This window comes from Topomyia yanbarensis, chromosome 3 (assembly GCF_030247195.1).
Source record: "Topomyia yanbarensis strain Yona2022 chromosome 3, ASM3024719v1, whole genome shotgun sequence".
Lineage (NCBI taxonomy): Eukaryota > Metazoa > Arthropoda > Insecta > Diptera > Culicidae > Topomyia > Topomyia yanbarensis.
In genome coordinates this window covers 334,882,521-334,903,886 of record NC_080672.1, presented here as the reverse complement: position 1 = coordinate 334,903,886, position 21,366 = coordinate 334,882,521, and the positions used below count along the sequence as shown (strand labels likewise).

General features: G+C 41.8%; 1 protein-coding gene across 4 annotated transcripts in view; it reads left to right on the top strand.

The window, feature by feature from the left end:
- The window catches only part of LOC131691972 (pikachurin), a 788,885-nt gene that overhangs the window by 704,967 nt on the left and 62,552 nt on the right, over positions 1–21,366 (top strand). The window lies entirely within an intron of this gene.

Sequence of the window (21,366 nt, the reverse complement as noted above, 5' to 3'; positions counted from 1 at the left end):
CATTACGTGTTGGCGTAGTTTTATATTTAATAAGAAGCTTGGTGAATATGGGCATTTCATTTCCCTTCTGTATGTGCATTTGCCCTCGTATTGCATATCCTATACGACTATGAAACGAGCAAAAACTAATACGAGCAAGGTTTCCGAAACTTGCATCGTTTCAATGATTTCACTACCGCCAAATGTATCGCCGCTTGCTTTCTACCTACGGGTGTATGTATGCGTTAAAAAATCACATCAAGCGAACGGGTACGGAAAGGTCCACAGCGTGCTTCGAGAAAGTAACATCCGAGTTCACAATCTCGCTCACCTTCCTACCTGTGAGTGCATGTATGCGTATAAGAATAGCGGTAGATTGAGCGAGAGCAATATTCTGTGAGTGCAAGAATCCGAAGCTAGCATCGGGATAATAGCTTACCCATGTATGCGTGTGAGAATGTCCGATGTGTTTGGATTAGCGAAAGAATTTCAGCGTCGTTCTTCATTCACCCGATCAAGTTTACCGCGTATGGACGGCTCAATGGAGAGCGCTCATTAGCCTGGCAAAATTCACGACAATGGCGTGGTCAACACTCCCATTAGGTAAGAAAATAAAATTTCCGAAAAATAAGTGCCGTGTTTCAGGTATATGAGTGAAATTATATCACAATAACTTCTCCTCTACGGAAGGGCGAGGTAGAAGTCGAATAAAAACGCTTGCTGACGGAAGGACAGTATTGCGTTGCATGAAAGCTGCTCGACGGAAGGGCGAGAGCTGAGTTGAAAAAAAAGAAATGCTTGCTGACGGAAGGGCAGCATAGCACTATATGAAAGCTCCTCGACGGAAGGGCGAGAGATAAGCTATAAAAAAATGAAAATGCTTGCTGACGGAAGGGCAGCACAGCGTTGTATGAAAGCTTCTGGACGGAAGAGCAAGAGCTAAGTTAAAAAAAAGAGAATTAAGACGAAACAATATATTTACAGACGGAAGAATGAAGGGGAATTTCTGTACGGAGGACCAAATAAAAATATAACTAAAGAAGTAGAAAGCATTTTTTTCTCAACGAAATGAAGGTTTAGTTTTGTTTGAATCTTTCGCAGCAGGGGCGGAGAAAATTTCAAAGAATATTTATTTCTTGGGAACAAAAGAGTAGTTTGATATTCTGGTTTGCTTCTGAATTATGAGTTCAAGAGTTTCAAGAGATAGGCCAAGATTCTCTCAAAATCTAAAACGAAAACTGGGGGTTATGTCGTTTAGATATATGATTGTTAAATGGAAAAACTTGCAAATGACTGGGATTAGCATTGTGTGACTAGTATTCACTAGGATTACAACCGAAAGGCGGACGAGACTTATTTGCCAGTTGAAAACTAGAAAGTAAATTTTCGAATACAAAGTTTCCTTGCAAATAGGCGTTTACATAAAATAATTTTGAGTTCCGATAAATATATGGTTATTTAATTTGGATAGTTGAATTGACCAAAATATGAAAGTAAAAAAGTGCCGACGGGAAAGATTTTTTTTCGATAGCTTCCTTGGAAAGGCAGAGTACGCAGGGTATATTGATAGCTTGCACAGGATGATGTTTGAATTTCATCTGTCAAAACTCAGGAAAACATTAAATTTTACAAGCTTAATATATCAATTGAAATGCGATCACTGCTTAGAATGAAAAATATTTGATAGAAGAAATAAATTTTGAGGAAACTGTTAATCATTAGTTTGATAAGATTTAATAATACAAGTTTATAGCTCGTTTTTTAGATTACTTTGAAGTGCAGACTGTTATATGAACATTAAGAAGAACAAGAAAGTTGCATCGATCTTTTTTCCAGTCGTGCCAAATGTTGAGATTATCCACTGATAAGTTCATTATGTATGCGAACATTTTGCATACCTTAAATATATGGCGGATTTCGACATTTCGCCATAAAATACCGATTCCAATGAATGTTTTGATAGCAAACAAAAACAAGTTTCCTCATTTATCATCTCCATGCATCATTTTCGTAAAATTGTGTTATATTTACCACAAATTAATCGAATTAGAATGATTAGCATATATTAACCCATGAACAAAAAATATCGTTTAAATTGACTTGGTGGCGCGTCTGATGTCCAAAACTATGTGCGTTTAAGAGCCAAAATGACTTTCTAATAGGCTCGATGGCATTAATAGTACATGATTTATGATGAAACCAGAGAATGTGAGCACATATGATCCTTTAGCAGTTCTAACTGCAGTGCTAATTTAATTGCGTGATCGCTATCCTATCGAAACATCATTTTTTTCTAGGAGTAAAGAATGGGAATGGGAAATAAAGTATAGATATAAAAGTGAAAGCGCAAAGCGGTTGATGTATTTATATTTAATTTGAAGTGTGGTGAAACCAAATTTTGGACAAATGAATTGTAAAATGCATATTTTCTACAGATAGGCTGTAATAGTTCGAGTGTAGTTCTTTGCAAATTGATAAGTTGTTATAAGTCGCTATCATAAAGTAGACTGTCACATTTGAAGTTATCTAACGGAAGGGATATATAACAAAGTGCTAATCAAATCAATTTGATTTCCGATGAAAAGTCGACTAATCAATTGTGGGTGAAAGCTATTGAGACCAACGACTAGTCTACTGAATGTTGGAAGTGACTACCCAAGCAACTAGAAGTTCGGATAATACTTAAAAAGCACACTTTAAAGTTCACGTAAAGTTCTTAGCGAACTTTCAAGCTGCTTAAGCTTTAATGGAACTTGAAAGCTGCTTAAGCCGCTATTAGACCATAAAACGTATTGAAAAATTACTTAAAACGAGAAGCTTGTGCAGCTCCCTTATACGAACTTTTGGTTGCTTGGGTACCTTGTAGTGCTTGGCGCATTAACTGTCTATGATCGCAAATCAGTCCCATTAACGTAGGAAAGCCCATAGAAAACGGGACAAATCTGCGATCATGGGCAGTATAGCTAAGTATAAATTTTAAGGAATACGTTTTATTCTCTTGTCTGTTACTGTACTCAGCATGAATCTTTTGAATGGTTGCCTTCTTAATACATGTATTCCAGTATCACAGATAACCAAAAACAGCGGAAATTGTCCCTTATCGAAAAACATCTAGATTGGAGATTTAGTAAATTTCATGAAGGTACTTTGGAATGTGAAAGAATTTTCTGATAAACTTAATGCCATTGGCAGCAAATAATCATGAGGCTTCACAAGAGATCCGTAATCAAGAAGCAGCTTAGCCTAGTGTGCGTGGTTTTGCAAAGAGTAGAGAAGAGGAAGAATGTGGGGAATAAAGCCTGGATGTACATAAAGCAAAACGCATTACGTGTTGGCGTAGTTTTATATTTAATAAGAAGCTTGGTGAATATGGGCATTTCATTTCCCTTCTGTATGTGCATTTGCCCTCGTATTGCATATCCTATACGACTATGAAACGAGCAAAAACTAATACGAGCAAGGTTTCCGAAACTTGCATCGTTTCAATGATTTCACTACCGCCAAATGTATCGCCGCTTGCTTTCTACCTACGAGTGTATGTATGCGTTAAAAAATCACATCAAGCGAACGGGTACGGAAAGGTCCACAGCGTGCTTCGAGAAAGTAACATCCGAGTTCACAATCTCGCTCACCTTCCTACCTGTGAGTGCATGTATGCGTATAAGAATAGCGGTAGATTGAGCGAGAGCAATATTCTGTGAGTGCAAGAATCCGAAGCTAGCATCGGGATAATAGCTTACCCATGTATGCGTGTGAGACTGTCCGATGTGTTTGGATTAGCGAAAGAATTTCAGCGTCGTTCTTCATTCACCCGATCAAGTTTACCGCGTATGGACGGCTCAATGGAGAGCGCTCATTAGCCTGGCAAAATTCACGACAGAAACATCAGCTTTGGTTTATCGCTTGTGCTTGAAGACTTGTAGATTTGTTTGCTTGGTACATGATAGTAATTCGGCTCGGTTCCGTGTACATCTTCGAAATCTTTGCATGTTTCTCCATCTTGTTGCGCAGTAGGTAGCCACATCAGAGAAACTCATTTAATAGTCGTACGGATTTATGAAATGTATAGCAATCATCAGTTCATTTTTTGCCTTTTTTCATATAAGGAAGACTGTGCAATCACTCTGAAACTCGACTTTTTAAGCTACACCCGTCATATACCACTAGATTCAGTTCGTCGATATCTGAAAACGTCTGTATGTTTTATAGTATGTTTAAATAGCTTCAAAACTGCATTGGCCCTAGGTGGGACTCACTTTTGTGCCTAACCACTACTAACAGTCCTCACTTTTCTTCCTTCCTTTTGTTCCACGAGACTGCATCGAAGCGTTATATCGTAGGGAGGCTGATGCAGTCTTAAGACAAAATGATAGCCGGTTGTCACGGTAAAGATAGATACGTCTACCTTTATCAAGGAAACATGATAGTGAACTTGGGTGATTCGTAGTTATTCTGCCTAAGCTCGACCCTCATTATCAGAAGGCAAAAATTAAGCCCGCACGATATTAAGCCTGTTCTAATGACCCTGCCACTTCTAGTATTCCGATCTGTTTACTTCACATCCTTGCTCTCACTTGAGTACTATGGCTCTAAGTTTCATAACTTTCCCTACCCAGTAATCTCTAGCTAATTGAATGTCGTTAAAACGTAAAAAAGAAAATGTGACTAACATAGTCGAAATAAAAAAGGAAAAAAGACAAAATGATACATTAGAGCGGTTTAGCTCCTAACACATATCCGGCTAATCGCAGTGGTGAACTTCCGTTAGCCATTTGGCTCCCGTTTCTGTGAACCATTTAGTTCCTGTTTTCGCGAGCCATCTCAATTCCTCGTCGGAAGTTCTCCCGATACCGATGCCTGTTGCGCGAGTCATTTAGCTCCCAGTTTTGTCGCAATCTACTCGCATAGTCCATAAATCCTACTCAAAGGGCCAACCAGTACTTGGCGAGGACAATTCGGCGATACCGGATGGAGCGTAGCTTCTGGTTCGCTGCTTCCGGTTCGTTGAAAACTCGACGACCCACCGCTGGTGCTTCACTCGACCTACTCGATCTTGTTCCTGACGGTGAAACTAGTCTGCCCACATGCTTCGGTCCAGCGATTTCCGCTGGTTCGTGGTGCCCAGTACACTGGCGCCTCAAGCAAAGCTGTGGTTGATCTCACAGCCTTCCCCTTACATAATCATCGTAACTTTAAAAGTTCAAATCGATGATATATTTTCCGACCGCGCTGTTTTTCGGCTGCTAGTCATCACCAACTCTGTTTTATGATGGGCAATCGTCTCCGTGTCGAGTGTCTCCTCTTCTAGCGATTGTCCGATTACTTGGAACACCACATCATCCGTGAAGCCGAAAATCGTTATGTCTCTGGGAAGGTTCAGCTTCAATACTCCATCGTACACTGCGTTCCACAGCGTCGAGTCGAGGAACGTCAGTTGTAGTTGTGATTCCCCCTTGTCTGTCTCGTAGATCAGTGTTCGGTACTGAAAGTAGCACTATAATATCCTGCAGAGTTACTCATGCTGTACAGCGAATAGGCGATTGCTTCCCAGCTAGTACTATTGAAGCATTCTTCACGCCTAAGGGAACCACCACGCCAAAACGATATCCTTATCTCTGCTGTCTCCACAGTCCCCACAACCGTTTGGATGGATTTCACTGTAGACCTGCCTATAAGGAAGCCCAATTACATGAGATGCCGTTCTCACGGTCCGCGTACTTCGTTAGCTTGTTCAGGATAACTCATTCTCTCTAACATTACCAAGGGATATATTGACTACGCTGAAAGATTTCCATGTTGTCCCGGTATCGGAAGCAACATCAGCTTTTGTCGCTTCCAATTATCGGATCGTTTTGAACATATCCGGGCTCTCATGTATCGCTCCACTTTTATGGCTTTCGCCATCTCGATAAGCTGTTTGTTGGTAAATCGATCTTCATCTTTGTGATCATCCTCCTCACTGTACGGCGAAAATAGATTCATGTTGTGGGGAAAACCTTTCGATGATGACCTCCATCTTTTCCGGGCACCTTTCAGGTGGTGCAGCTGAGCCTTTTATCTTTGTTATGCCAACTTTGTAGGTCTCTCCTAAGGAAATTCGCGTTGGCTTTGTGGCAAGGCTTTCTTGTACAGCTTGACTGCTTTGTTGAGAGCGGTTCTTGCAGCTCGCTTCCCTCGAGCTTTCTGACTTCTTTTTAATTTTAAATATATTTGACACGGCTCAATGCGTTAGCACAACTGAGCCGTGGAGCGCACCTTGGGGGTCATTTGGTCCGTCTTCTCTTGCGTTTTCGTTTACGTCCATGTCATCATCGGTACTGCATTCATCTTGCTCATCGTCGGATGTTCTTATTTGTTGTTTGTGCTTACGGGTCGCTATTGTAAATCCTTCTTCATCGGTATTAGATTCCTTATTGGTGGTGTTGGTTGTTGGTTTAGAAACATTTGCTGTAATTGTTGTTACTTCGATGTTGGTAATGGCAGTTAGTTTAGTGGTACTGGGACCGATCGTTGTTGAGCTGGTGGTTGTGAATGCCCGGTCTGCAGTCGTTGGTTTACCAACTGGTTGTGGTTTAACATACGATGATTGTATACCGGCTTTGGTCGTATCAGGTGGAATTTCTTTAGCAGTCTCTGCGCAAGGTTTCCCGTGGTGTAGCGGATGATCACAACATTGACAGGTAGGAATCTGTCCTGGGTGCGTGACTAGTGTTCGTTGAGAATATTCAACACCATGAGGTGATTTGCATGTGAAAGTCAAGTAAGAGGGAATAGGTTTTGTCGGACGCATTCTCACCACACGAACTCCGTTGCGGCGTCTTGGGAAGAAGTTCCTCCAACTATCTTCCTTAACACGTGGTGCCAGGTCATGTCATCATTTATATACGTTGGGATACTGTATAAAATGTCATTACATTCGATGACGTGTTTCATGTTGTTCTGGGAAGCGAATGATTCTGCTTGACTAATATTTTTTAACATATTCAGTACCGCATGACGTAAATGGTGGAATTGCACTGCATAAAGTACCGCAAGCTACGTTGAACTTCAAGTTCACCTTCAACATTTGCTCCCCTTCATGAATTGATGGTATTACCGGATATTTCGTGTAGTCAACAGCAACACAGATTGCCCGCATCGTGATATACTTTTGCTTGGCATTGTCACTCATTGTTTGTTCACGTATCACACACTAGGCAGAAGGAATCAATTTTTGCTAAGCGTCGCGCGGGTAAATTTGATTACTTGCCCTGCTATTGCAGCGGAGCGATTTCTAGCTTCTGAACTGAGCGAGATGAGAAAACGAAGTGATCTCCGACTTCTTCTCCAAGCTCGGAGGCAACTTATACGTAGATCGATAATCGTCGTATTGCACCCGGCGACCGTTTCTCAGTTTCCCATCCCTTGGTATGGTCGCATTACACGCCTTTGTTAGTAGTGCCGTGTACTCGTTCGCATTTAGGTTGAAGAGGATACCCTCAAATTCAAGTTCTTCGACGGACACGTTCATGTGAAAAATCGCTGTTTTCCATCTTCACTCGTTTATATATCTCCCACATATTCATATTCATGTGTAGTTCATAGTCCTGTTATCAATGCTGTACCAGATCGCTTGGTGGTCGCTGTGGATATATCCTCGCACACTTTTCAGTCCATCTTTCCGGTTACTCCAAGGCTACAAAAATTGACATCGATAATGGATTCCCGGTTCTTCCTGCGGTAAGTGCCGATGATACCATTATTTGTAAGATCTATATTTAGCTTTGCTAGAGCATTCTTGATCGCTGATGGCCAGTCAAAGTTCTTTTGATTCCAGCGTCTATCTCGAAAATTGCGCATGTTTCTGGTTCTTGGAATATTTCAGAATTAATGTCTCTTCGGCTTCTTGGAAAACGGCTTATTCGATTTTCACAAGCTTAGCCTTAAATGGAAGGTTTGGTAGCAGATTTTGATCTGATCAAGTTCATAAGAATCGCACATATGGCTGCGGAAATACGGTATGAATACTACGATCCCATATGAAATCTTTAAATGTCAAAAACCTTTCGCTAAAGCTCATGTATATTGAATATTGAACCACATATAAATCTCCAGGAGTCTGATTTGAATTCAGGTTGTTTCTTTATCTAAATTATTTTCGAATGCAACGATCGATTATGTCTCTATCGACTGTGGCGTTTAAAATGGAATCGATTCAGAAGTCGGTCTGTATTAGCCTTTCCATGAGATGTTTGTTTGATAATACACAGATGGGTCCTTCCTTCCGCGACCAGCAAACGTTTCATTTGATGATGGGATGGTAATTTCTAAAACTACCATAATAGTTTTCAGTTACGAAAAGCAAAACTCTATGGAAGTTATTGTTGTTATATAAAACGTGACATTTTTTTGAATTTTGATTATTTAAAAAAAAATTTTTTGCCCCCTGATTTTTTTCAGCGATTTTGAAGGGGGGGGGGGGGTGACATAATTTTTAAAAAATATTTGTAATGGCCTTATTAAGGTCAAAATAATTGCTGCAATACAGATACCACCTTCTTACTAAGTATACACTTTCAATAATAGCCCAATCAATAAACAAAACGTTCATGGTGCATGTAGCACTGTAGGTATGTCCAAAAATAAAATAAAAAGTATGTATCAGCGTGGGAACCAGTCCCAGCGGTAGTATCATCATATCCAAAACTGCTCCGTCAAGACTCCTTTTCCTCCAGCGTTGACAAAATTTCATCATGAACTAAAAATTAACATCACTTACCCAAATATAGATATGTTACAAAGGTTGACGCGGGACCACTGAGCGATAGTGTCCGATGTAATCCAATTACGAACTCTAAATTAAATTTTTAATGCTAGCTCAAAAGTTTAATTAAATTTCTGCTCATCCACAACCTCCGGCACTCCGTGTAGACATGGTGAAAGCATACATTTTTTGCGACTCCAACACATGCCACGTAGGTACACCCTTCTCCGACCGGCACCGGCATTTAGATGAATTTAGTTTTTCCGTCCCCTTTCCCAGCGGATGAAATCAGTATAACTTCGAAGAAAAATCCGGGCGAAGGATTAGCGTCATCATTTCTATTGTCCTTCCGTTTCGTCCAAGATATTGGCGTTATCTTTCATTATCTGATCCAAGACTACTTTTCCGGACGATGGTATGAAATGTGGGATGGACACTGGAAGCCAGGAGGCGATAGTTTTCCAAGAGCTATAATCGCGTTTGTATCAAACTGAAGCTCCATTGTTGTAAATGGACGTGTTCTATAAATTCTTCGTCCGCCAAGTGGCATTGCGCGTTGGATCAGGGGGAGAATCTAAAGAAAAATGTATACAGCAAAAAGGAGAAATCCATTTTAACTTTTCTGTTTGCGACATTCAGCCTGACATGAGGTTTTCCACAGCGGTCGCGGAATTGGGTTATTTCGAAAGAATGGCAGCACATGGATTATGTGCAATTATTATGGGAATTATCTTTTGTGGCTCTATCGGTTCTGTTTTTTGATGTTGCTTGAAATAATTCGATAAGATATAGTAAGCGTTCGTTTATAAAAAGTATGAGTTGAAGAAAATATAAAAGCTGGGGATTACAGAGATCGAGCAAATAAACATTTTGAACCACTGTGCAATATTACATTGTATTGCCAGTCGGTCGGGTGGGTGGTGAAAACTATGAAAATGACGATGGTTGTTTACTGCAACTACCAATAAAGTCGACAGCCGGCCAGTGAAAAGTTTACGATAGCGATGAGTTAAGCTTCGCAATGTCGTGTTACTGTAAAATCCATCAGTTCGTAGCTTGTTAGTTTTTAAAAATAAACTTATTTAGTGAACAAGTGTCTAACAACGAAAAGCCATTGAGTCAGTACGATGTATTGCGAAAAGTTTTATCTTGAAACTTGAAACTTGCTTAAACAATTCTCTTCGAACATTCAGTTTTATTTTTATTTTGAATCGAGTTTAATTTTCATAATGGAGTCCAGCCTTTGAAATTTTAATTGTCATTTTCAGATCTTCAGAAATTACATTTAGCACAGTGAAGGTCACCATTTTTAATAAATCACCCAAGTAGCTATATTGCAGCAAATTAACAGAACACTGTGTTCTTAAGCAGCATATTATGGACGATAGAGACCTAATTCTTCAGTACAATGCTATCCAAAAAGTCTTTCTGAAAAGGGCGGTCTCATCGTTAGTTATTGTCAGTGACAGAGTAAGCGTTTTCTCAGTTTGTCTTCACATATCGCCCTGAGTAGAAGCTAAAAATCGACCCGCATAAATGAAACAGTCAATTCTACCTACAAGCCGATCGGTGCCTATTGCACAAGCAGTCCACATCAGTGCACAAACAATATTGTATTGTTTCCCCCGGCTGCGGAGTGAAATGAGTTTGCCAAATGAAACAAAAGTGCCCGCACTACAACACGATTTTGATCGACTTTAATAAAATTCGTGTTAGACCCACAGTTCAGGAAGTGGAGCAATTAGTTAAAGTTAAAATGGATCTTAATCTCGCCAAAACTCATCTACTACAGCCAACTCTAACAAGCAGCCACCGACACCTTCAGATAAACCAAAAACAACGATCCAATTAACCGATAATGCAGGTACAACGACCACGGCAACCGCTCCCAAACCAACGACTTGCATCACCAATAAAGAAGAAAATACCGATGAAGATGGATTTACAACAGCGACCCGTAAGAACAAGAAACCAGTCCTCTGGCAACCCTATACCATCATATGGGGTTTGACAACGACCTACATATATGGGGCGTTATAGCTATAAAGCCCCAAACAAAGAATTATGTTCGGCACTATGCTCGATATTCAAGCATTCCACACGACGTTTTGCATCTTGTGAAATGATTTAATATCATATCATTCAGAAAATCGACATTTTGTAACTAAATATAGCTTCTAATCATTCGGTTCAAAATCAATGTTGTGCCTTTCATGGCAGTGATGCTGGCTGTACAGAGACGTCGTCCTTGACAGGGGGCTGCAAGAAACAAATAAGAACCTCTGATCGTGAACAGCAAGAAAGTAGTACCGATGACGACATGGACGGGAACGAGAACGCGAGAGAAGGCAGACTGAATGACCCCCAAGCGGCTTCACCGCCAAGGAAAAGGATCTCAACACGCAACAGCAAGCTGCGTCAACAAGATCTGGAAGACCGACATTCTTAGCATTCTATTTTTTTAATTTTTACTTATTGTAAAAAATTGAAAGACCCACGGCTCAGTTGTGCTAACGCATTGAGCCGTTTTAAATAAATCTTTAGATAAAAAAAGCATTTTCTGTACGCGATAATTTTACGGGTTGTTCTACCATCAATTCAAATAGAGAGATATGTTTTAGATGCGTTTGCCCTTAGAGGCGGAAACCATGTTTTTTTGTTAATTTTTGTGAAAATTATCTCATAGTGTCAACCCTAATAAAAAATATACACGAACTTTAACCCATATAGTCCTACGATTCCACATATTGTTTGGATGAACAGGTCGTTAGGCTCTTGAATCATAAGACGTTTATTAGGGAATACGTTACTGTAATAATTTAGAGATGATTTTCGCAATGTTGTTTTCAAACAACATTTCGCTTTTATACGATTAGGGTAGCGATTCGCATTGTTTTGACTGGATGGTAACCCTTCAATTCTTTACATTATTTGTGGTATTGCTGACATTTTCCGTTGTTATAATATAACTCAAATAAATGTTTATTAATTGTTTGTCAATGAGGGGATTTATCACCCAACCACACACAACTGGAAATTAAAAGCTGTTTCTCACTAGCAGGCCCGTGCGCAGTAAATTCTCAAGGGGGGGGGGAGGGGTTTGATTTTTTAATGTTTATTTTAAAAGAAACGTACAGAAACCCTCAAATTTTGAAGATTTTTTCAGAGGCCTGGACCTAGTCTTTTGAATCAAACGACTCAGCTCAACAAATTGGGTTAATGTTTGTTATCGAGAAGGAGTCATCAAAAGGCACCGCTGCATAAAGGTCGGAAGCCCCAAAAACGTGAACTTATTTCTCTAGACGTCAAACCATTTAATATATTAACAGGGTATCTTTGGTCGAATTGTTTGTGAGAATATTCCCCACAACCTGATAAAAATTAAAATTAGGCATGGCTTACTACGATCAAACTAGAAAAAAATACTTTTTATGATGACGGGGTAGAAAGTTGGTGTCTTCGACAAAGTTTTAGAAAAGCTCGTAATGAAGAATTTTGTTGAAGAACTGTAACGTGTAGGACTTAAAGTTATCGATTTATAAAGCGTTTTCTATATCAATACCCTCAAATTTAGTTTGTTTTAATATAACTTTTTCTACTGTGACTTTTCGTGCAAACCATGTTCTAAGCAAATGTGGAGGGCCTTAGAAAACGCTTTATAAATCCTTAACATTAAGTACTACAAGTTCAAGTTGTTCAATAAAATTCTTCATTATGAGCATTTCTAAAAGTTTGTCGAAGACACCAGCTTTCTACCTTGTCAGTATAAAAAGTAAATTTTTCTAGTTCAATCATAGTAAGCCATGCCTCAATTTGATTTTTATCAGATTGTTTCAGCCGAAAGATGTAGTTCGTCCCACACAATAAATGTTTCTAAGACCTCAAATCTCTAAATTTACAGATGAAAGCGTAATTAATTGTTTCCCACTAATTTCGCTTCCTGGACCACCGTGCACTGTGCGCTACCTGCTGGCTCGTGGTGGATTAGGATTGGTTTGTAGTAGTTGTTAAGCCAATCGACTAAACTTCTTGTATCTCACAAACCTCATCCATTCGGGGCAACCATTAAGTATACTGCTTTGTGTTCTTACTTATTTTGTTTTGTGTTAATCGTCATGTTTTTATCCATAGTTACTTTTCCTTAGCTGCTGTCCAACCTTCGCGATACATCTGACCTGCTCAGGTCTGCTGCAAATATCGTCACATGTCAACCTCACACCCCCCCTCCCTTGCGCACGGGCTTGCTCTCTAGGAAGCAAATTGGATTTGACTAAATAAGGGTGTCTAACTTTAATAAAATGTTCGTCTGTTTTCGAATTCCTGCTAGTTTGAGTACTTCAAATTCATTGTGCCCAGACATTTATTAGAAGAACATTAAATTATCCGACATTTTCTATAGCTAATCACAAACTAATCTAAAACTAATCATGTGTCGCGTATCAGTAGCTTCTGTGAATTTTTTTTGTGTTGGTCGTTGAAATGTGTTGGTCGCATTACTGTTTACCTGTAATTATATTTTATTTCATAGGAAATGAAAAATATGTTATTCGCAGCGGTTTTTACTGCTGCTCTGCTGGTTGACTACCGCTCTGACGTCCAAAGAGCCCCTATTTTTATTAGCGCGTTGCTGCTAGGTAACGATTGTTATTGCTGCTCTGCTGGCTGGCTGCTCGGCTCGACGTCCTGGTTTAGTACGCATTTTCAATCGAAGTGCATGTGCTTTTATGCGTACGATCAGATATCGTAGGACTCGACCCTTTCCTTGGTTGTGCTACCGAATATATACACCATACACAAGAGAGGATCCTGCTTGCTGCGTTATTTTGATTTAATCAATATTTGAAGATCACAATATTGATCAATGATTTATTATTCTGGCATCCTAACTCTACAGTCGCTTTTTCCCTTTCGCTACTCAAGTTCTACAATCGAGCGCCAAAGAGAGAAAAAACTTTTATTTACAATCATGGTTAAAGCCGCTGTCAAAATAATTGTAACCAGCAAGCAGCGATTAAGCCCAGCATAAAACTTGTCAGTCGCAACGTAGAGGCAGAAGTGCTTTGATAAACACACTAGCTATATGACCTGCTATGTTATAACAAAATCAGGAGAACATGTCATACACTACCGGCTCCGGATCTCCAAGAAATCCAGGAGGAGATCAGCCGGCAGAAAAATAATAAAGCCGCTGGGGTTGACCAAATACCAAGCGAGCTACTAAAACACGGTGGCGAGCCACTGGCTAAAGCGCTGCACTGGGTGATTACCAAGATTTGGGAGGAGGAGATTTTACCGGAGGAGTGGATGGAAGGTGTCGTGTGTCCTATCTACAAAAAGGGCGACAAGCTGGATTGCTGTAATTACCGAGCAATCACCCTGCTGAACGCCGCCTACAAGGTACTCTCCCAAATACTATGCCGTCGACTATCACCAATTGCAAGAGAGTTCGTGGGGCAGTACCAGGCGGGTTTCATGAGCGAACGATCTACCACGGACCAGGTGTTCGCTCTTCGTCAAGTACTGCAGGAATGCCGCGAGTACAATGTGCCCACACATCATTTGTTCATCGACTTCAAAGCCGCATACGACACTATCGATCGAGATCAGCTATGGCAGATAATGCACGAGTACGGATTCCCGGACAAACTGACGCGATTAGTGAAGGCGACGATGGATCGGGTGATGTGCGTAGTATGTGTCACAGGGACGCTCTCGAGTCCCTTCGAATCACGCAGAGGGTTACGGCAAGGTGATGGTCTCTCGTGTCTGTTATTCAACATCGCGCTGGAAGGTGTAATAAGAAGAGCAGGGATCGACACGAGTGGTACGATTTTCACAAAGTCCGTTCAGCTACTTGGCTTCGCCGATGACGTTGATATTATTGCACGAAGATGAAGGAAGCCTACATCAGACTGAAAAGAGAAGCCAAGCGCGTCGGACTTGCCATCAACACGTCGAAGACAAAGTACATGATAGGAAGAGGTTCACGAGAAGAGAATGAGAACCGCCCGCTTCGAGTTTGCATCGGTGGCGACGAAATCGAGGTGGTTGAAGAGTTCGTGTACTTGGGCTCACTGGTGACCGCCGACAATGATACCAGCAGAGAGATTCGTAGACGTATCGTGGCAGGAAATCGTGCTTACTTTGACCTCCGCAAGACACTTCGGTCGAACAGAGTTCGCCGTCGTACGAAGTTGATTTACAAGACGCTGATTAGACCGGTAGTTCTCTACGGGCACGAGACCTGGACCATGCTCGTGGAGGACCAACGCGCACTTGGTGTCTTCGAACGGAAAGTGCTGCGTACCATCTACGGTGGAGTGCAGATGGAAGACGGTACATGGAGACGGCGAATGAACCATGAGTTGCATCAGCTGTTGGGGGAGCCGCCCATCTGTCATACCGCGAAAATCGGACGACTACGGTGGGCCGGGCACGTAGCCAGAATGTCGGACAATAGCCCGGTGAAAACGGTTCTCAATTGCAATCCGACCGGTACAAGAAGACGTGGCGCGCAGCGAGCACGATGGATCGACCAGGTGGAAGACGATTTGCGGACCCTTCGCAGACTGCGTGGCTGGCGACGCGCGGCCATGGACCGAGTGGAATGGAGGAATCTTTTGTATACGGCACAGGCCACTTCGGCCTTAATCTGTTAATAAATAAATTAAAATGTCATATTGAAGTATTTTAGAAGTGTATCAAGTTTTCTTTATGGAAAATGTCATATCGAAACAAAAATGACCAATCAAATTAAAATTTCGCAAATACACTTACTTATTCGTTCAAACGAAGGAGTTAGAACATTAAATTATCCGACATTATACGTTTCAAGACATGTTTCGCAAAAAAAACTAATGCTCTTTTTTCTAAACACCTCCAATCAATGGATAAGATCCAAGTAACATGTAACATGTGAAGCGTAAGAGGCTCTAAAGACTTTTTAATGAAACCATTACTCATATGATGATTCGCATATCAGATTCTAATGATTACAATAAAACTTGGTCAACTAGTCATAATACGGGTTTGTAGTAGCCCGATGAAATGCATTAAAACAGTGATTCTCAACCTAGTGACCTCTAGGGGGCCGCGAAGTCGTTGCTGGGGTTCCGCGAAGAAAAATATATTTTCCGAGCGCATATTGAAATTTCAAGTCTTCTTTCCTAACAAACTAAAAATAACATCTCGATAGCATACAAAATCGGTGTTTATCCGTGGGGGTCCGCAGCAACCCTGGGTGATTTCTAAGGGGTCTGTGGTACGAATAAGGTTGAGAATTAAAACCATGAAATAGGCATGGAAGGTTTTAAAGGTTAGTTGTATTGCATGCTCAAAAGGGTGGGAGTAGCGTAGTTGGTAAATCGATTACCTTGTACGCAGCGCACCTGGGTTCGAGTTCCGACCCCGCACATAGGGTTAGAAATTTTTCATAAGAGGTTTTTCTAACCTGAAGAGGCGAATGTCCTTAAGTTTAAAACCTGTATAATCGAAAAAATATATTGCATGCTTCAAAACTTCACTAGAAGCATAATTGTTACATGGAATAAACTTTCCGTATGAAAAAAGCGAAGAAGGTTCCAAGTTCCAAAAGTTAGTCATTAGTCTATAACAGCAAATTTAAGTAATTTGGCACTCATTTTAATAAATTTTACATCATCTTGATATCATGGTGGTACCAATTTATTTGGAAATGTTCCGTTTGATCGCGCTCTTCAACCCATAACTCCGGAACCGGAAATCCGATCGACAAAACATCAATAGCAGCCGTTGGTTTGAAACTAAGCTTGTGCCAATCGGTTCCCCAAACAAACGAAAAATCATGCGCATGGTTAAGCTGACCAACTCTGACGAAAAAATCACACTATACGAACCGTTTGCCGGAGCGTCGTGAACGATTACGATTCGTTGCCGAATGGTGTACGGATTTTTTCGGCAGAGTTGGTCAGCTTACTCATGGTCCAAATTCATTCCCACTGCATGGTGTTTTGATAGTGTTTGGAATGAGCTCAACCTATGAAAATACTATCACCATGGCCTGGAAGATCCCATTTAAAAACCATATTCTGGAGCATTTATCGATTTATTCGTAGTGTTTCGATGGTTGTACAATTCTACGGGGACGATATTCATGGTATTTTTTGGAGTTGTATGGAGTCGGGTCTGCAACGACGAACACCTTACATGTGGCAAAAGAACTCAAAGTGAAGAAAGCTCTCGGTGCTGACCCCAACGTAGCACTGAAGACTACGATCTTGGAGTTTCCGGACCTGTTCGGGACAGTGCTACAGTAATGTCTGGACGAAGGCTACTTCCCGAATAAATGGAAGATCTGGAAGCTGGTGTTGGAGCCAAAAGCAGGGGAGCCACTAGGAGATCTAGCATCTTAGCGGCTTATATGCCTACCGGATCCTCTTGTCAATCTTCTGGAAAGGGTAATCTTCAACAGGCTGGTGTATTACGCCGAAATAGATAATGGGTTATCGCAGAAGCAGTTCGGATTCCAGAAAAAGTTTTCGGTGATGGATGCAATCCGCACATTCATCGCGAGCGAGGAGAAAGAAAGCATCAGATAAAAGAGAAGGGATAGTCGCTTTTGCGGTGTGGTAACAATCGACGTGCAGCATTCAATAGCACCAGCTGGTTGGTTATCGCCATAGCGCCGAGAGGGGGACAAACTGCAGCACGAAGAGAATGACGTTTGGGCAATTCGCAAAGTCTTCTATGACATCGATGTCACATACCAAAAATAGGCGCGTGTGTGTGTGACACGAGAGGCTGATAGATCGGCAATGCTCTACTGAATCAGCACTGGTTTGCTGCGGAAACAGGTGTGACACCTGTGGTATAAATGTGACGTAACAGGTTTCTTCCTCCTAGCGTCCAGAATCTCTGACGAAGGCTAGCAAGCATGACTTGTAGACCAGCGCGTGGAGCAATAGTTCATAATAGTTACATGCTAAAAGTACACCCTTTACGTTGCTTAGGTGACCTCCAACACGTATAATTCCAAAAGCGTCCACTGGAAGACTGAGCCACTTCATGGCACTGGACTTGGAAACACGTTCTCCATTGGTCAAGTCGTTAAAAGCCCTCCGGGATATCTTCTCGTTGATCCATACGACTCCGGACGATGTCGGCTTTAAATAGTTCGTCGGTGATGAGTGCTTGGGTGGAATCAATGCAAATTTCTTTCAGCGTCAGTTGACTGAAGTAATAGTCACGATGTATCATTCCGCTGTCTCGAACAGGTCAGGGTGTCTGACGGGCTCAAACCACGGAAGATATCGTCGGTAGGATTGCCGACACCGGCAATATGCTTCCACGTGCTGGTCGGTATGGCTTGCTGAATCTTGTTCACACGATTAGCTAAATCTTTCAACGACCCGGGAGTGATCGTAGCCATTGCAAATCTGTGGTTGAATCGGACCAGTAGTAGACACTGGTTGATGAAACCTTTAAAGCGATAGTAACTTTCTTGTAGATGGATGGTAGCATAAATCGAATGCCGTACAGAGAATGGCGAAACTTGGAATTTCGAGGCAAGGAGCTGGACGGATACTTACTGCGATGATTTGGCACGGATGTAGCAACAAATTCCGTATGTCTTTGCAGATGCATCTGCAAAAAATATATTTTTTCAATGTAGGTATGTAGATTAAGTTGATAGCGTGAAACCGGGACTGCATAGCCAGGGACAATAGATCTTGCTGGACAACTGGGCGGACTGGTAATCGATCGTTCAACGAGAATCCCGATGTCGCCTTGCACGACGCGTCGAGCACTTCCTTTCTTTTTCGTTGTGGTGCTGAAAAGATTGACGACGGGATAATATGGCAAGTAACAACCTCCTTGCAGTCATCTATTAGTTCGTTCAGTCGTTTAATGTGACTAAGGCGCTCATATTCGTCCACGAAAAGATGGTATGCTGCCTTCACGTTGGCGTCTCTCTCCCATCGATGTTCAAGACTAAAGAATCTTCATGTTGCTCTAGCGCTAAATTCAACTAGAATGATTTCTCGATTTTCCAGCTTAGGGTGGCGAATATGAGTGTATCGATCCTCAAATCGTTTTTCTGTAGTTGTATGAGTAGGTTTATCGACGATTGATTCCAGTTCCCACAACATTTGAAGAGCGATCTCGGGACGGTCGTCAAATGTTTTGGCTAAAACCAATTTTCACTTCTTTGGGAGTGAAGAACTGCGAATCGGCAAAATTGATTTTTGGAAACTTCCACGAAGATATCGCTACTGATACGGTGGGTAGCTCGGCGGTGGTTTTCGATGACCAAAAACTCGAGTTTCATAGTGAACGGCGGGATTCGCGACTGTAAAGTGGCAAGCTGCAGTTCGCTTCAGATTCTTTAGGGACTGACCGATTCCTACCACATCGATGTCTATTTTGGATTTGCGATTGGAGAGTAAATAGGCGAGTTTCTTCGACATGAAGTTTGACATCGAAGCGAAATCCAATAGAGCTCTTATCATGATGGTCGACGATGTAGTGGTGGGCCGTTTCCAACACGACTGTACTGGAATGGGATTACACCGGTATACTTACTTGGGTAGTTGATGGTTCTGGATTTTCCACGTGTGACAACATGGGTGGATTCGGCTGTTGTCGACGTCACTGCAGGTGTAATAGAGCTTGTGGATATCGTGTTGGAATCGTTGATGGGACTTATGGTGGCGATCGCGAAAGGTGCGGCATGTGAACTTCGTTCCGCAACTTCTAGCGAGGTGATCGGTGCGGATGCAGTACCAACATAATTTTCGTTGGAAGACGTACACATGACGTTGGTTGATGGCCATATTGGCAAAGGCCGGACACTGGAACAGGTAATGACTCACGGAACAGGCAGTGTAAGACGGAACGGATGCCTTGCATTCGGAACCTGCTACGTTGGCTGCTATTCTTGGATGAAAACTCTTCTTCGGTGGTGAATTGAGGCCACCTTGACTGGGAACTTTGTAACAGATCCGACTTTTCAAGATTCGTACTCTCTGGTATAAGCAGTTAACGAGATCGTCAAAGATGACATCCTCATTTTGACTACACCTTTCTTCCCAGGCACGGAGTGTTGTTGGATCAAGCTTATATGATAACATAGTAATGAGTGTAGTATCCCAGTACTCGATTGGCTCATCCAGCTTCCAGCATGACGTTGAAACTCATCGACGAGCTTATGCAACTCTTGAGCAGATTCTCTCTTCATCGCTGCAGATCATGAACGGTGCGGAAGAGCTGCTTTTTGAAGAACCGCCGGTTATCATATGCTTTCAAAAATGTATTCTATAGAGATGCATAATTATCACTTTCGTATCGACACTCTCGAAAGATTTCCGTGGGAGGCTGAAGAAGATACTGTAGCTTGGTCACTCTCCCAGTGGTATCGGCCTTTCGGTGGATCATGGAGCTAAAAGTATTGTGGAACGACTAGTCGCGAAAAGTCACCGTTGAACTTAGACATATCAATCTGTGGCAGCCTTAAATGGAAACTAATAGATGGGGGCGGCAGTGGAGCGATATATACCATGGTCTGGTTTGGATCTAGCATTCGAGTCGACACCATAAAGGCCTTTAGCCTCGTAATACCGCATTTCAAGGTCAGTCCGTTTTGTGCACGGTCTGGGTCATCGAATCTCTCAATATCATCTTACACATCCACAAATTCACGGTACATCACGTCCAACGACTCCAACCTTACAAAAATTTGACACGCATCTCTTTCGTAGTTATAATCTGGCACACGGAATTTCTACGGAATTGCGAACAACGTACAAACCCTTTCTGATCACCATCAAACCATTTTCGAGTTCTTTCTTCGGCATTGTGCACCGATTTGTATTCGTAAGATCGCGGATTACAATATCAAATTCTTCTTCCCGACACAGACGGTATTAATTAGATTCCTCCCGACGCGGACAAAAATTCTTCGCGGCGTAATCACGGAATTCGGACGCGAGCCGGTTGCACAACTTTGATCGGAATTAGTAGTCATTTGTGCTCGGGAATATGCAAAAACGGATTTCAAACTTAGTTCACTTAGCCCGAATTTGCACTCTATTTACCGAACTGCGATGGCGATGGCAAACTCTAGAATGACGCCATTTTCGCATCTGCTTCTGGCATACAATAGACGCAAAGCAGCCTTTAGTCTGGTCCGTACAGAATTTCACAGGACTAATTGTCTACCCCAATCGCAATAACGCGTTTTGCGACGTGGTACGCAAGGTGCTTAGAGAATAAAAGCTGCTTGGTGCTACACGCGTCCGACCGGTTATAATTACCACACTCACTATTCCTTCCGACCCACGTGTCCTTCGATCCACTCGAAGGACTAAATTTTCGAACCAACGGGACTCGTAACGCCAGGTCGAACGGTTTCTAATCCGTAATAGCGGCTGATCGAAGGCTAGGGACGGGCACAAAAGAAAACACGATATTAACCAAATACTAAATGGTGCTTTTCATAAGATCAACATCACAGCAAGCCAAAGATTCCAGTTAACAATTCGCTGTCACACTTTAGGTGCATTTTTGCTTTTAAAAATCCGCTGACATGAAGAGTGCCAAACGTAAATTGATCGATGACAATTCCAAATCAAGATCCAAAAGGCTCCGACTGTACCCTAACGAAAGCG